Source organism: Canis lupus, chromosome 7, assembly GCF_003254725.2.
Source record: "Canis lupus dingo isolate Sandy chromosome 7, ASM325472v2, whole genome shotgun sequence".
NCBI lineage: Eukaryota > Metazoa > Chordata > Mammalia > Carnivora > Canidae > Canis > Canis lupus.
Window position 1 is genome coordinate 9,681,880 of NC_064249.1, and position 13,675 is coordinate 9,695,554.

A 13,675-nucleotide genomic window follows, 5' to 3' on the forward strand; every position below is an offset into this window, starting at 1 on the left:
GGGTAAGGAGTCTTGGGGAGGAGAGTGTTGACATGTTGTAAAGTTAGATTACGGTGATCAATTCGAGTGAAATCGAGGTCATGCAGAAAATAGCTGCACCTTCCTTGCCTTCCAACAGGCCGAAGCACCCAGGGCTCGTTACCGGCCTCGGGACTGGGCCTCGCTCTGCCCAGACGTTTGCTTTGGGAGGTGAGACCCACTGGCAGAAATTGCAAAGGAGGTGAGGTCTGAGAAAGGACCCCTGGATTCCCTCTCAATTCTGCTTCCATCTGGAGGTACCCTGTCTCCCTCATGGGAGCAGAGCTTGAGCTCAGGATCTTTCTAAAGATCGGGAGGCCTGAGGGAAGGGGCATGCCTCTTGGGTCAGATTGGGACCTTCTTCGGGCCAAGAAACCATGTCTCTGCATCATGCTGGGAGTATGCTGCGGGCACAAGGAGAAACTTTCTTTCCCGGTATCCCCCCCTCGCCCTCGCCCTAATGGTCCCCTCCCCAGGGCCAGCAGCACCGCCAGCCCTTCCAGGAGCTACGGACAGACAGACAGCTGCTGGCCACAAGAAGATGCCGCCAGTGGAGTCTTGTGCCGATCCAGGTACTGGCAGCCAAGGTGCTCCTGGGCCACACCCGGTGTGGTGGGGATTGTGGGTTTTGCCATCCCAAGCTGAATCTTCTGTGGTTTCCCCCAAGAAACCACAGGCCGTGTTGCTATCCTGAGATTTTCCCCTCCTGCTGCAGAGCCTCTGGTCAGAGTGGGTCAGTGAGGGGTGGGGGGTGTCCCCTGAAACCTCTCTATCCCTCCCCCGCAGGTGGACTCGTGTGTCCTGGCCTCTGGAGAAGACAGTGAGGGTGGACGGCCATCTGGGGCCCGGATCCTAGGAGCACCCCCATGTCTGCTGCTGGGCAAGTGGGCCGATCTCTGCTGGCGGCTCACTCAGCCCCCAACAGCTCAGCTCCCTCCGCAGGGGGAAAGCAGCCAAGGCCACAGGCCTGCGTCTGGCTGGAGAACACTCAGGGCTGGCAGCACGCTTGCTAAGCCCTGGCTCTTCCCCTCACTTCCCTCTTGCGAAGTTTCCAGGGGAAACTATCTAGGGGACAGACTTCCCAGACTGTGTAGACGTCACACAAGACGTCTTCTCTTCTCAGACATTTTAGAGTTCATGTTTCAGCTCTGTCACTTCCTGTGTGTGACCTTGGCTTTGCCAGGTCTCAGCTGTCATCTGTGACTTGAGGATAAATATCTACCTGCAAGGATTAACTAAGATGATGCCTACAAGCCAGCTCTTAGCAGTGCCTGGTATACGGGAGGCACTCCCTAAAATGTTTTTATTATTATTGTTGTTGTTGGTGGTGGTGGTGGTGGTGGTGGTGGTGGTATTCCTTTATGCTGTGCTTCTGGAAGCTTCTAGTAGGCTGGCTACAACACAAGGATATGGGATCTGTGCAGACACAGGGTATGTTTGAGGCCTGCTTTATCAGAGGAGAGAAGAATGAGGCCCAGGGCCACCCTCGCAGGGCCTCTAAAGGACAGAGCTGTCAGCTGGAAGAGGCCTCGCTGTAATCCAGCCACACAACCCTCCCTGTGGGCGTCGCCGTGTTTATCAGATCTATTCAGGTAAGGGGGAGAGTTACCCTGTATCTACCCTGCACATTCCAGTAAGACGCCCCACCTCTCATGAGACCCAGGAGACACAAGCTTTTCCATACTCCTGTCTTGGAAAGATGAAGCGTCAAGTCTGCTTTCATTTCTTTCGAGGCAATCAAGGATTTGAAATGCCATATTTTATTTGATAGAGTGACAGGCTGCAGCTTGGCAGTTTAGAGCAATGCTGTGCCATAGAACTTTCTGTGATCATGACATGTTCTACATGTGTGCTGCTTAGTATGGAAACCACTGGCCATGGGTGTCTGTTGGGAGCTTGAAATGTTAACCAAGTGTGACCAAGGAACGCAATTTTACATTTTACTTAATTGCAATGAATTTAAATACGAGTAACCACGTGGAGCATAGCACAAGTCTAGAGCATAGACCCGGCGCTGGGCAGACCTGTGGCAGGCTGGGCCTGATACTTACCTTCCCTGAACGTCTTTTCTCTCTTCTGTGTAATGGAGATCGTAGTGGCGCTTGGCTCATTGGATTGATTTGAGGATTAAGTAAGTAAATGAACAGAAAGCACTTGGCGCAGCAAGCACGCGATGAACACCGGGTATTATTGTTATTCTTCAGAATCTCTAAGCTTCCGGGGCCTTAGTCATTTGGTCATCAAACACTTGAACACTGGGGATCCCTGGGTGGCTCAGTGGTTTAGCGCCTGCCTTTGGCCCAGGGCGTGATCCTGGAGCCCTGGGATCGAGTCCCACGTTGGGCTCCCTGCATGGAGCCTGCTTCTCCCTCTGCCTATGTCTCTGCCTCTCTCTGTGTGTCTCTCATGAATAAATAAATAAAATCTTACAAACAAAACAAAACAAAACAAAACACTTGAACACTTACAATGTGGCAGACACTGGAGATGCAACAATGCATCTTAAAGATCCTGCCTTCTGGGGAGGTCTCCATGGGACTCAGGGAAACTGACAGGTAATCAAGGGCTGCCAGGCAGTAATAGTGGTGGCTCTGGTGATGTAGGGTCCCAGAGGAGACCTCTGCAATAGTTTAAGGTGGGAGGGGGAGGTCAGGAAGGCTTCCTGGAGTAGGCAATGTTGCTTTCTCTACATTTACTGGCCCAACTTGATGTCCTAGCTCCAAAACCCACCAGCACTTGACCTTGTCTCTGTAACTTTCTGTTTTACTTTCATTTCCGACTGCGACAATTTGCCACGAACTTGGCAGCTTAAAATAACACATTATTATCTTGCAGTTCTGAAGATCAGAAGTCTGAAATGGCTTTCACTGCGCTAAAATCAAGGAGTCAGCAGGGCTACCTCCTTCTGGAGGCTCTAGGGGAGAATCTGTTTCCTTATCTTTTCCAGCTTCAGAGAGGCTGCCTCCGTTCCTGGGCTCACGGCCCTTTTCCCAAGTTCAAAGCCGTAGTATCTTCAAATCTCTTCTCTCTCTGTTTTTCTCCCCCTCTGTCGCTGTCTCTCACTCTCTCCTGTCTCTCTCCTATAAGGACGCTTGCCATTACGTTAAACCCACCTGGGTAACCCAGACTCGTCTACCATCCTTCTTGCACACATCCTTTCTGTTTGTTTGACAAATTTAGACACAATTCAGAGCATACAGTTCACCTGTTTATTTTATTTTATTTTTTTTAATTTTTATTTATTTATGATAGTCACATAGAGAGAGAAAGAGGCAGAGACATAGGCAGAGGGAGAAGCAGGCTCCATGCCCCGGGAGCCCAACGTGGGATTCGATCCCGGGTCTCCAGGATCGTGCCCTGGGCGAAAGGCAGGCGCCAAACCGCTGCGCCACCCAGGGATCCCAGTTCACCTGTTTAAAAGGTTCAATGGTTTTTAGTATATTCACCCAGTCGTACAACCATTCCCACGGTGAATTCTGGGACATTCCATCACCTCAAGAAGAAACTTCAGGGGTGCCTGGGTAGCTCAGATGATTAAGCCTCTGCCTTGGACTCAGGTCTTGATCTCCAGGTCCTGGGATCGAGCCCCACATTGGGCTCTCAGCTCAGGAGGGAGTCTCCTTCTCCCTCTGCTCTTCTCCTCCATGCTTCCTCTCTCTCTCAAATGAATAAAATCTTTTTTTTTTTAAAGGAGAAACTTCATACCCTTTGGCTCTTACTCCTCTAAATTCCCTCATGCCTGCCCCCTGCCCCAAGCAACTGTTGATCTACTTTCTGTCTCTCTAGAATTTTCCTACTCTAGACATTTCATATCAATGATATTCATGCAGTACATGGTCTTTTGTGTCTAATATCACTGACCATAATGGTTTCAAGGTTCATCCAGGCTGTAGCTGGTGTCAGTACTTCATTCCTTTTAATTCGCTGAGTACTATTCCATTGTATGGAGAGACCACATTTTGTTTATCCATTCAGTCACTGATGGGCTTTTGGGTTGTTCCCATCTGTGGCTCTTATGGGTAAGGCTGCTATAAACATTTGTTTGCAAGTTTCTGCATGGACATCTGTTTTCCCTTCTCTTGGATCCACGCCTAGGAGTGGAATCACTGGGTGGGGTGTGGACATCTGTGGGGGAGAATTTATTCTATTACACTCTGACTTCAAAATCTTGAAAGATTGATAATGGAGAGCAGCCTGAGAACTCGCTCCCCTGGGTCCGGAGTGCAACCACCGCTGCACAAGGAAGCAAATTCATAGGCACACACAGGGCAGCAAGGAGGCGAGGTGGGGCCCCCGACCCCATAGCAAAGATCAGCCCCTGCGGCCGTGCTCACAGTCCCCTCTAGAATGTTCACAAGTCATCCAGTTGTGCTGCATTTTTGTCTGGGACTCTGAGATGAATCTTTCCAACAACCTCTTCCTCCTACAGGAGCTGGTCTGAGCGGGTTCCTGCTTCTTATGTAAGACACTAACAATATCACCAGGTGGTTTTGAGGATTTGGTGAAGCCTCAGTGAGGAAACGCATGTGAAAGAGGTGAAGTACTTTAGGAATGAAGGTGGGAGGGAGACCCAGGGAGAGCTCAAGGTCTGCTGGACGGGATCCAAACCTGGAAAGGATGGACGCGGGAGGGGCTGGGACCATCAGAAGGTGACAGGAGCAGCTCAGGGGAAAGCCCTGGAGGGGGTAGCAGTGGGAAGGGGGCTGTGGCCAACTGTGCAGAGGGGACTGGTTGGGGACAAATAGGAGGCATCTCTGGCACTTTCAGAGAACTTTACAGAAAGCCAGGGGAGTGGCCAGTCAGAAGGGCAGGAGCTAGAGTTGTCACAGAGGCTCACAGAGCCCTACCTTCCAAGCAGCTCTTTGGCACCCTCTCACTCGGATCTCCCACCCAAGAGATCGGAGTGCCTGACCGCTAGCTCCCTCTTGCAGACCACCAGAGCGGACACATGGCACCTCTGCTTGGGCAAGGCCCAGGGGTCACTGCACAGGCAGTGCCTTTCATTCCTGCTCTTCTGGACAGCTGACCACCAAAGTCTCTCTCCAGGGGCCACCTTGAATGAAGGACATGAATTCAAGAGAGTTACTATTTTTTGCAAGGAGGACAAAGGTGGAGCCAAATTGCCCCACCTAGTCAAGTGGCTGGGTAGGGGACAGCAGAGCTGAGGCCAGAAAGGAGAGTTATCTGGATATAGGCAGCTAAGCGACATTTTTCATGGGATGGGCCACCAGGGAGAGGAAATGACACACAGGTGGGGCCGGAAGGGGCGATGCACTCAGGCAGGTCAGGTGGGCAGTGGGAGGACATTAGAGGGAGATGGGGGGTGTCTGAGGAGGGGCGGGTATAAGCTGGCAGGTGCCTTGTGGAGGGCACAGGAGGAGAGGCAGGATGGGGCGGTCATTCACAACACCATCATTTGTTCACCCCTGTAACAAACACGTCCTGAGCATGTGCTGTGCGCCAGATATCTGACAAGCTTTGGACACCAAGGTGATCGAGGTAGCATCCCTGCCCTTAGACCCAGGGCTCCATTAAGTCCCCGCACCCCAAGAAAGTAGGCAGCTTGCACCTCTGGCTCTCCCTTCCCACCCACATACACATTCTTACCTTCCAGGGGAGTCCTCTTTCTTTGGAACCAATAAATGGAGAATTATTTTACTGAAAAGCCATCACAATCCAACCTCTTTAGTGTCTGCGTCTATTCCTACAGGCAGCTCCAAAGGCAGGCAAGAGAGCGGAGCACCAAGCACAGAGCCAGGGCCTCATGAGATGACACATGTCCCTGGAACCCCTGTCTCTCCACTCATGGAAATCTGCTCTCCTCCTGGAGGTCTCCATTCCCCCCACCCCAAAATGCCCAGGCCCACAGACTGGCAGGCAGAAGGAGGGAACCCCCCAAGACCTAGGGACATGGCAGGAGAAGGGGTCTGGGGTTTGGAGACAAAGGCAGTGCGGAATAAAGGAATAGCAGGGAAAGCTCCAAGAGACCGAGACAGGTTCTTTTTTTTTTATTTTTTATTTATTTATTTATTTATTTATGATAGGCACACAGTGAGAGAGACAGGCAGAGACACAGGCAGAGGAAGAAGTAGGCTCCGTGCACTGGGAGCCTGACGTGGGATTCGATCCCGGGTCTCCAGGATCACGCCCTGGGCCAAAGGCAGGCGCTAAACCGCTGCGCCACCCAGGGATCCCCCGAGACAGGTTCTTGATTCCAATCTGTTCTATGTCGCTCAAGAGCTGTGTGACACTGGGTGTGTAGTCCTCTGAGCCTCGGTTACTTTTATTTTACTTATTTAACAAATTTATTTAAAATTTATTTATTGTATTTTCCCAGGTTTCCCAGATGAGGACAGCATCCCCCGGGATAGTTGCAGATGCTCCGACTGGACCACGTAGGTGAGTGTGGCCAGCCCCAGGGTCAGGGTTCACCAGCATGGGAGGGGAATCTGAGAACAGGGGCCCATCTCTTCCCTGACAGACACATGCAATCATCAGCTGCTTCCATAGGCATTCAGGCAGCTGGGCTTCCAAACTAGTCTAAAGGGCAGGCCCGGCTGTTTGCAAGAGGGATTACCACCCCACCCTAAGGCTGCTGAACTTCGTACACAAGATGGGTTAATATTTTCCCTCCAGGAATCTTAAATCTGCATAGCGCTTCTCAGTTTCACTATCCACCCTGTGGGGTAGATAGGAAAAGCAGTAAACCCATTTTATAGACGAGGAAACAGAGGCCCAGAGAAGTTAGATTTTCAGAGTCACTTAACTGGGAAAGACCCCTGGGCTGCCAACGAGTTAAGGACATTTCCTCCAAATGGTGCCTCCACTCAGAGGCGACCTACAGGCCCCAACCCTCCACCTTCCTCCACAGTTGAGGCAGATGGGCCCGTGTGAGAGCCCCTGGGTAGGCTCAGAACTTGGTTCCCCTTCTCTAAATATCCACATGATATTCATTTAGCCAGAGTTTAAGAAAGCTTCATTTTTCTTTTCAATAAAAGTCTCTCTTTAGAGGTACCTGGGTGGCTCAGTTGGATAAGCGTCTGCCTTCAGCTGGAGTCATCATCTCAGGGTCCTGGGATCAAGCCTGACGTTGGGCTCCCTGCTCGGTGGAGAGCCTGCTTCTCCCTCTCCCTCTGCTGCTCCCCCTGCTTGCTCTCTCTCTCTCTCTCTCTCTCTGGCAAATAAAGAAATACAAACTTAAAAAAAAAAGTCTTTCTGTAAAGGTCAAAAGAAGGGATTTGTGACATATACTAGCTGTAACCAAACATTTTAATCTAATTGAATTTGTCTTTCTTTTCAGTCTTTCCATCACTCGTAGCCTTGGTGACTCACACGCACCAGGAGAGAAGTAGCGAGCATAGATTGAGTTACAAAATCATCTTCAAAACGTGCTTTAAAACTTTTCCCCGGCATTTGTGTCAGCAAAATATTTCCCACTTTTCTGTGGTTCTGCTCCTTCTTGTTTTCCTCTGCAGTTATGAAACCAGACAGCTTCTTGGGAGATGCATCACTGAGGTGACTTATGGCCATAAGAAACCCCAAATTCACTTCAACGATGACAAAATCCATCATTTCCCAGATCTGCTGATCCAGATGTCGTAGGCAGGCTTCAGGATCAGCTGGATCCAGTCTCTCCACTCCATTTCACCAAATCCCTTTCACTGGGTTTCCCCCATGCCTTGGCTTCAGGGTCGAGCTGGTTCGTCTTGTAGGAGTAAAACGGCTGCAGTGAGTAAGTGGCCAGCAGCTGGAAGCAGCCCAAGTCCATCAAGAGATAAATGGATAAACAACACGGTGAACGTACAGAACAGTGGAATGTTATTCAGCCACATAAAAGAAGGAAATCTGAACACATGCTACAGCAGGGATGAAGCCTGGAGACACCGTAAATGAAATAAGCCAGTCACTGAAGGACAAATACTGGGTGATTCCACTTACCTGAGGAAACTGGACTAGGAAAATTCAGAGACAAAAAAATAGAGCGGCGGTTGCCAAGGGCTGGGCTGGGGCGGTGAGGTGGGGGCAGCAATTATTTAATGGGGGTCAGAGTTTCAGTCCGAGAAGATGAAAAAAAGCTCTGGAGATGAAGGGTGGTGATGGTTGCATAACAATGTGAATGTACTTAAGGTCACTGACCTGTATGCATAAAAATGGTTAAGATGTTAAGTTTTATTTTACTTATTTAACAAATTTATTTAAAATTTATTTATTTTATTAGATTTATTTTAGTGTTGTGTTTTACCACAATTAAAAATAAAAAAAAAAAAAATAGCGACAGCGGCCTCAAGATTCCCACCACTTGGAAGAGAGAGGCTGTCTTTTAAAGGAAAGGATGCTTCTTATTCAGGTGCCCTAACAAATCAACCCTCTGATTAGGGTCACGGTCTCTGAGTCCTAAGTCATCCCTGGGGGCTCCTGGGTGGCTCAGTGGGTCAGGTGTCTGCTTTCAGCTCAGGTCCTAATCAGGGGGCCCCATGTCATGCCCCCTGCTCAGCAGAGAGTCTGCTTCTTCCTCTCCCTCTGCCTCTCCCCCCTGCTCATGCTCTCTCTAGCTCTCTCATATAAATAAATAAAATCTTAAAAAAAAAAAAAATCATCCTTATGGCCAGGAAAAATGCTCTGCAATGATTGGCTTAGGCCTAGTTCTTGACCTCATCACTGTGACAAAAGGCTTGGGGTTATCTTAGACCAGTCAGGCCAGCCTCCACCGGAGGGGTGGAGTCCACTTCCCTGAAACCAGATGAGGGAGGGGGTGTTGGGGAGGAAGGAGGAGAGTGGGATTACCTGGAAGGGTGGAGGCAGAAAGGAAAGGAAAAATAAAGGCCGATGGGTGTGACTGAGGCTGCTGGCCATCTTCCAACATTCCTTGTCCCTTTTTCCTGGACACATGACCAGATACATTTCCCAGCCTCCTTTGCCATTACGTGTGGCTCAGGACTAAGTACTAGTCAGTGGAACAGGAATAGAAGGTCTTGATGTGCATCTAGACCAAAGCCTGAAGGCAGTAAGCCTGCCTCCTCCATGTTTTTACTTTGTCCCACAGCATCAACCATGCAGAGGAAGACATAGTTTCTGGGGGATGGTAAAACAACTCAACAGAAGGAATCTGGGTTCTTTCTTTCTTTTTTTTTTTTTTTTTAAGATTTTATTTATTTATTTATGAGAGACACAGAGAGAGAAGCAGAGACACAGGCAGATGAAGAAGCAGGCTCCCTGTGGGGAGCCCAATGAGGGATTCGATCCCAAGACCCCAGGATCACGCCCTGGACCAAAGGCAGATGCTCAACCACTGAGGTGCTCCAGGAATCTGGGTTCTTAAATAATTGCCCTTAAAACTGAGACCACTAAAAAAAAAAAAAAAAAAAAAAAAAAAAAACTGAGACCACTCACATCACCACTATTACATGCAATAGAAAAAAATTTGCTATCATTTTTAAGGTGCAGTACGGGTGAGCAAACTGTGGCTCACTGCCTATTTTTTTCCAATAAAGTTTTATTGGAACACATCCACGCTCATTCATTTACATATCGTGCAGTGGTGGCTTCCACCCTACAGTGGCGGAGTTGAGTAGTTGCGACAGACTGTATGACCCACAACACCTAAAATATTTACTCTTTGAGCCCTTAGAGAACAAGTTTACTGACCCTTGTCCTACATCATTATTGGATGTCTTTGGTACAGCAGCGTCGCCTTCCCTTAGCTAAAGCAATACGCAACCAACACAGCTCACTACAGGAGATACGTGAAAGTGTCTTAAATCGAGATGATAAATCACTTATTACCAGTAAACAGCACGTCTAGAGGGCACTGCCCACTTCATGTGACTCAGTCACAGGGGTGGTGATCTAAGCAATGTGGCACCAAGCAGCAGTGGGAAGACTTCAATACAGATCAGTAGGCTGGGGACAAATAAACATTTTATTCCTCCTAAGTGGCTTTGATTTCTTTGGCAGAAGCTCGACCAACTTTCACATCACAGTTATGAGAAAAGACATGTGTAGAAATCTGGGTTAACTGGTCCCATGCTCATCTCAGTGCTGCTTTGAGCTCCGTATAGATCAGGGCCCAGAAAGCAGCCCATCTGATCCAGCCCTTAATATGCCTCTGACACTTCTGGATGCTTCTTTCAGGCTTGTTTCTGCTGGCTGTGGCTGACCCAGCATCTGGAGCACCAGGGCAGAGATCAGCTGCTCGCGCTCATGGTTTCGTACAAGAGAGGGCTCTTTACAGTCTTTACAGTCTCCTCTGGGGACCGCTCTGATCCATCAGTACAATGAGACTCCATGAGCCTCATCTCCGTAGGGAAATGTCCCTGTCTTGATGGAAGACTTGAACTCCGAGGTGAGGGAAGGAAATTCCTTAGGGCCACACTAGCCAACAGCTCAAGAGTGAAGCCCCAGCACTCTGGGGCCAGATGTGGGTTTTGGATCCCAGGCTCGCCATTTGCTGACCGTGTGGATTTAGGCAAGGTACTTAACTTTTCTCTGCATCAGGTCGGGCTGGTAACAGCAGGGCCTCTCGCATGGGGTTGTTGGAGACTCCACACGACATCTTACTCAACAAAGGCAGCTCTTGGCTGTAGACTTTTGTACCTCCGATCACTCCTAGCTTCGTAGGTGACGTGGAATAATTCAAACGTGTGAGTGTCAGGGAGTTTGTGCAAAGCTAGCCTTCAAGAAGACGCCTGACTGTTCCCGACTGCATCCGCATTGTTGGCATTCATTCCCCAGTGAGGGGCAGAGCCGGGCGCAGGGAAGGAGCGAGAAGGGAAGAACCCTGCCCCGTAGCTTCTTTCCGCTAAAAGTTACTGGTGAGCAGCCCTGGGTGGCTCAGTCGGTTAAGTATCTGCCTTTGGCTCAGGTCATGATGCCGGGGTCCCGGGGATGGCCAGGGCTCTCTGCTCAGCCGGGAGCCTGCTTCTCCCTCTCTCTCTTCCTGTCATTCCCCTTGCCTGTGTTCTCTCTCTCTCTGTCAAATAAATAAAATCTTTAAAAAAAAAATGTTACTGGCGAGAGAATGGAAATTTGCCAGACCTAGAAAAGTAATCTCTGGGCCCAATCTGGGCCCGAACCTTGAACACTTGAAATGATTTATCCTCTCAACCAGCAGTAATGATCTAGCTCAACTAAGCTCTTAGGAAATGCTGATTTGAAGTTGCTCAGAGGCACCTGGCCAGATCTTGCTTCTCCGTGAGACTCTGTTTCAGCATCACGTCCACAGGGAGGCCTGGGCTGGGGGAGCCCCTCGAGCCTTGCCCGCCCGTCACCTTGCATGCTCCCATTATAAACTCACCACACATCTATTTTTGCAACTTGTTCAACAAATATTTGTTGAGTGCCTACCACGCACAGCTCTTTGTTTATTACCTGTCTGCCCACTGGACGCCCTGGGTGAGGGCAAGGTCTTGCCACCACCAGCTCCCTGGTGCTTGCACCTGGCCTGGTCCATGGATCTTCTGAGCATTCATGACTACTGTTCAGTGAATGACCGAGGCCCCCAAAGCTTTGCGATTCTAAAGGATAATCATAGCTAAGATGAATTCAGGGCTGTCTGTGTTCCAGGAATGACGTGATGCTGTCTATTTAACAACTCCGTAAAGTAGAGATTCTCATCCCCCTTCTGTAGGCGAGGAAGTGGAAGCTCCCAGCTCTCACCCTGCCAGGCCTCACACAGCCCGTGGCTGGGAACCAGCTGTAACCGTACCGCCCCTCGCTGGGTAGAGACCGCTGTATGATTTCAGATCTTTGATTTGGCTTAGAAAACTAAAGCAGTCAACTCTGATCTCCTGTGTTCTCATGATATGGCTGTGCCGGTGGCTCTTGGGACAGCCCCTACCTCCAGGGTCAAATAAAGTCAGGGAATTGATCACACTAAGGTCAAAGACTATGAATGTGGGTGACTTTCCTGCCTTAGGAAGACCAGGTCCATGGAGCTAGGTGATGGGGACCTCACCAAGTCTCCCTTGGAGGACCACCTCCCCACTTGGGGGCCCTACAGGTTGGGCCTGTGGGGCGTCACTCACCTTGCTTCTGCTAAGGCGGAGGTGAGCTTAGGCCTGCGAGCATCACAGCCCGTGCAGGGACCACTGGGCTTGAGTGTCAGTGGCTGCAGCCCCACCCAGGAGCCTGGGCCTGTGAACAGGCCTCTGGTAAGACACTGCACTGGGACTGCCCGCAAAAAAAAGGAGTCCTAAGAACACCAGAATTGATCCCCATTTTCTACAAGTCAGAAGTTAATCTTAAAGGAAAGTGCCTCAATTTTGGCCTCTCTGGGGTGAGGGGGAATGATGATGAGGAGGAGAATGGAATTGAAAATCCTAGAGAAGTAGGGAAACCTGGGTGGCTCAGTGGTTGAGCATCTGCCTTTGGCTCAGGTTGTGAATCCTGGGGTCCTAGTTACTGTCACCTGGGTTTCTAGTTCTGTCAGACTGCCTGGGAAGGAGGTATGAGAGCTCTGTTCAGTTCTAGAACCTCCGTCACTTCATGCTTGCTATTTTGGGGATGTCTCATTTCCCAGACGAAAAGCAGCCCAGGGGGCAACCCGGGTGGCCCAGCGGTTTAGTGCCGCCTTCAGCCCTGGGCCTGATCCTGGAGACCCGGGATCGAGTCCCACATCGGGCTCCCTGCATGGAACCTGCTTCTCCCTCTGCCTGTGTCTCTGCCTCTCTCTCTGCATCTCTCTGTGTCTCTTATGGATAAATAAATAAATCTTAAAAAAAAAAAGAAAAGAAAAGAAAAAAAAGAAAAGAAAAAGAAAAGAAAAGAAAAGAAAAGAAAAGAAAAGAAAAGAAAAGAAAAGAAAAGAAAAGAAAAGAAAAGCAGCCCCAGGAAGCTGTGAACCGGCATTGGAGGTGGAGGGTGGGAAGCCAGCCTTCCACCCACCAGCTGTGGCCAGGGCCCCGGGGAGGGGGGGTTGGGGAGACAGCTTTGCCCAGGGAGGGTATGCTTAGCAGGCTCCGTGGGACTTGATCAAGGAAGACAGGCAGGGTCACCAGGGTGGCCTGTGACCTTAGAAGGGACCTGGAGTCAGCAGGAGCAGGCCCAGGGCAGGGGCCTGGGGTTCCCTAGCCACCAGAGCCCAGGACGGCCGTGACAGACTTCACACAGATGTCCCTGTGTGAATCCCTCCACCGCCAGCTAGCAGCCCGCTAGCAGAGTGACCTGCCTCTGTCTCCACGGAGCGTGACTGAGCCTCAGTTTCCCCATCTGTAAAATGAAGACAATCCTGTAATTGCGATGAACTACTGGATGTATGCAGCCGACCTCGGGACTGATGGAGAGTACAGGCTCCGTGAATGCTAGTCGATCCGCGGCCTCGCCACCGCTGTCCCCAGGCTGGACGGGGCGGTCCTCAGTGTCCCAGTCCAGGCTCCTCCTAAACGGAATCAAGGTAAGGACTCTCTCAGGCAGCCTGACAGGCCAGCCTGGCGCAATGCCCCCGTGGTCAGTGGCCACGGCCTGGGCATCGTGTGCGCACATGGTGCGAGCCCAGCGGCCCTCCTTCCAGAACGTGCCAGCCTCCCAGGGTTCCTGTGAGGCCCAGCAGGCCCCGGGCCCAGCCGGCTGCCACCTGGGGGGTCAGGCTGTGCCCAGAGGGCGGCTGCCGAGGGAGCTTGGGGTGCTGGGGCAGGAGCGGCCCGACAGGCCGCCGTGTGAG

General features: G+C 50.6%; 1 long non-coding RNA gene across 1 annotated transcript; it reads left to right on the forward strand.

The window, feature by feature from the left end:
* On the forward strand, positions 1 to 8,214 carry LOC112648389 (uncharacterized). The gene is made up of 5 exons (XR_004817396.2): positions 1 to 590; positions 805 to 1,610; positions 4,448 to 4,553; positions 6,356 to 6,417; positions 7,319 to 8,214. It is a non-coding gene; the product is annotated as an uncharacterized LOC112648389 (long non-coding RNA).
* The last annotated feature ends 5,461 nt before the right edge of the window (positions 8,215 to 13,675 follow it).